Source organism: Platichthys flesus, chromosome 11, assembly GCF_949316205.1.
Source record: "Platichthys flesus chromosome 11, fPlaFle2.1, whole genome shotgun sequence".
In the NCBI taxonomy this organism is placed as follows: Eukaryota; Metazoa; Chordata; class Actinopteri; order Pleuronectiformes; family Pleuronectidae; genus Platichthys; species Platichthys flesus.
This window is the reverse complement of record NC_084955.1, coordinates 25,829,703-25,833,369: the sequence shown is the minus strand read 5'-3', so window position 1 is coordinate 25,833,369 and position 3,667 is coordinate 25,829,703.

The window sequence follows — 3,667 nt, the reverse complement described above, 5'->3', positions numbered from 1 at the left end:
TGCCCTGAACGGGGTCTCAGGGACTCAACGTGCTCCTGAACCGGGTCTCAATCTGTCTCCTGAACCGGGTCTCAGGGACTCAACGTGTCTCCTGAACCGGGTCTGAGGGACTCAACGTTTGCCCTGAACCAGGTCTGAGGGACTCAATGTGTCTCCTGAACCGGGTCTGAGGGACTCAACGTGTCTCCTGAACCGGGTCTGAGGGACTCAACGTGTGCCCTGAACCGGGTCTCAGGGACTCAACGTGCTCCTGAACCGGGTCTCAACGTGTCTCCTGAACCGGGTCTGAGGGACTCAACGTTTGCCCTGAACCAGGTCTGAGGGACTCAACGTGTCTCCTGAACCGGGTCTGAGGGACTCAACGTGTGCCCTGAACCGGGTCTCAGGGACTCAACGTGCTCCTGAACCAGGTCTCAACGTGTCTCCTGAACCGGGTCTCAGGGACTCAACGTGTCTCCTGAACCGGGTCTGAGGGACTCAACGTGTCCCCTGGAGCTTGATGTGTCTCCGGGACTCAACATGCTCCTGAACCGGGTCTGAGGGACTCAACGTGTCTCCTGAACCGGGTCTGAGGGACTCAACGTGCTCCTGAACCGGGTCTCAATGTGTCTCCTGAACCGGGTCTCAGGGACTCAACGTGTCTCCTGAACCGGGTCTGAGGGACTCAACGTTTGCCCTGAACCAGGTCTGAGGGACTCAACGTGTCTCCTGAACGGGTCTGAGGGACTCAACGTGTCTCCTGAACCGGGTCTGAGGGACTCAACGTGTGCCCTGAACGGGGTCTCAGGGACTCAACGTGCTCCTGAACCGGGTCTCAATCTGTCTCCTGAACCGGGTCTCAGGGACTCAACGTGTCTCCTGAACCGGGTCTGAGGGACTCAACGTTTGCCCTGAACCAGGTCTGAGGGACTCAACGTGTCTCCTGAACCGGGTCTGAGGGACTCAACGTGTCTCCTGAACCGGTTCTGAGGGACTCAACGTGTGCCCTGAACCGGGTCTCAGGGACTCAACGTGCTCCTGAACCGGGTCTCAACGTGTCTCCTGAACCGGGTCTGAGGGACTCAACGTTTGCCCTGAACCAGGTCTGAGGGACTCAACGTGTCTCCTGAACCGGGTCTGAGGGACTCAACGTGTGCCCTGAACCGGGTCTGAGGGACTCAACGTGTGCCCTGAACCGGGTCTCAGGGACTCAACGTGCTCCTGAACCAGGTCTCAACGTGTCTTCTGAACCGGGTCTGAGGGACTCAACGTGCTCCTGAACCGGGTCTCAACGTGTCTCCTGAACCGGGTCTCAACGTGTCTCCTGAACCGGGTCTCAACATGTCCCCTGAACCGGGTCTGAGGGACTCAACGTGCTCCTGAACCGGGTCTCAACGTGTCTCCTGAACCGGGTCTCAGGGACTCAACGTGCTCCTGAACCGGGTCTCAACGTGTCTCCTGAACCGGGTCTCAGGGACTCAACGTGTCTCCTGAACCGGGTCTGAGGGACTCAACGTGTCTCCTGAACCGGGTCTGAGGGACTCAACGTGTGCCCTGAACCGGGTCTCAGGGACTCAACGTGCTCCTGAACCGGGTCTCAACGTGTCTCCTGAACCGGGTCTGAGGGACTCAACGTTTGCCCTGAACCAGGTCTGAGGGACTCAACGTGTCTCCTGAACCGGGTCTGAGGGACTCAACGTGTGCCCTGAACCGGGTCTCAGGGACTCAACGTGCTCCTGAACCAGGTCTCAACGTGTCTCCTGAACCGGGTCTCAGGGACTCAACGTGTCTCCTGAACCGGGTCTGAGGGACTCAACGTGTCCCCTGGAGCTTGATGTGTCTCCGGGACTCAACATGCTCCTGAACCGGGTCTGAGGGACTCAACGTGTCTCCTGAACCGGGTCTGAGGGACTCAACGTGCTCCTGAACCGGGTCTCAATGTGTCTCCTGAACCGGGTCTCAGGGACTCAACGTGTCTCCTGAACCGGGTCTGAGGGACTCAACGTTTGCCCTGAACCAGGTCTGAGGGACTCAACGTGTCTCCTGAACCGGGTCTGAGGGACTCAACGTGTGCCCTGAACGGGGTCTCAGGGACTCAACGTGCTCCTGAACCGGGTCTCAATCTGTCTCCTGAACCGGGTCTCAGGGACTCAACGTGTCTCCTGAACCGGGTCTGAGGGACTCAACGTTTGCCCTGAACCAGGTCTGAGGGACTCAACGTGTCTCCTGAACCGGGTCTGAGGGACTCAACGTGTCTCCTGAACCGGTTCTGAGGGACTCAACGTGTGCCCTGAACCGGGTCTCAGGGACTCAACGTGCTCCTGAACCGGGTCTCAACGTGTCTCCTGAACCGGGTCTGAGGGACTCAACGTTTGCCCTGAACCAGGTCTGAGGGACTCAACGTGTCTCCTGAACCGGGTCTGAGGGACTCAACGTGTGCCCTGAACGGGGTCTCAGGGACTCAACGTGCTCCTGAACCGGGTCTCAATCTGTCTCCTGAACCGGGTCTCAGGGACTCAACGTGTCTCCTGAACCGGGTCTGAGGGACTCAACGTTTGCCCTGAACCAGGTCTGAGGGACTCAACGTGTCTCCTGAACCGGGTCTGAGGGACTCAACGTGTCTCCTGAACCGGTTCTGAGGGACTCAACGTGTGCCCTGAACCGGGTCTCAGGGACTCAACGTGCTCCTGAACCGGGTCTCAACGTGTCTCCTGAACCGGGTCTGAGGGACTCAACGTTTGCCCTGAACCAGGTCTGAGGGACTCAACGTGTCTCCTGAACCGGGTCTGAGGGACTCAACGTGTGCCCTGAACCGGGTCTGAGGGACTCAACGTGTGCCCTGAACCGGGTCTGAGGGACTCAACGTGCTCCTGAACCGGGTCTCAACGTGTCTCCTGAACCGGGTCTCAGGGACGAGCTGAGGTTTCCAGCCTCAAACTTCTTTTTCCACTTTGCAACTCGCTGAGAGTTTTCCACCGTCAGGAGAAGAAAACATTTTTACATGTACTGTGTTTGTCTCTTTGTCTCCTTGTCTCTTTGTCTCTGTGTCTCTTTGTTTCCTGCTCTGCTGCTGCCACAGTGACGCCAGAGGAGATGAAACTTTAATGACCGGGGGGGGGGGGGGGGGGGACTGGGTCCAGTGTCTGTTCTGAAGTTATACAACACAAAAAGCTTTTACTACAAAAAACAACCTCAACGTGTCAGAGGAAAAAATAAAGTTTCTATTGTTTCTCATCTTATTTTTCATTCTTATAAAAAACTCTTTTCTTCTTCAAACAGCAGCAGCTTGAAGTCAGCGTGTTGAGACTCTGAATCCATTCACTGTGAAAACTTATGAGTGAACTCATGAGGCTGAGCTCGTCAACAACAACACGACCGCCTGCTCGCCCCCTGGTGGCTGACTGCAGTAAGCCCCTCCTCCTCCATGTCAGCAGATGGGACACAGGCTCAAAGATGTTTCTGTCGTTACTTGATGATATGAAAACTAATTCAACAATTATATTAATAATCCTGACGTCTCCACCTAGTCACAGTGAGGACACAAAGTGCTACTGGTGTGTGTGTGTGTGTGTTTGGGGGGGGGGAGCACATCTGGAGGAGGTCAGGTGTTCCCACCTGGTCTGGTTCACTGCACCTGGAGTCTCCTCAGTCTTCATGTAATCACAGACAGAAGGCGGGGGTCAAACCT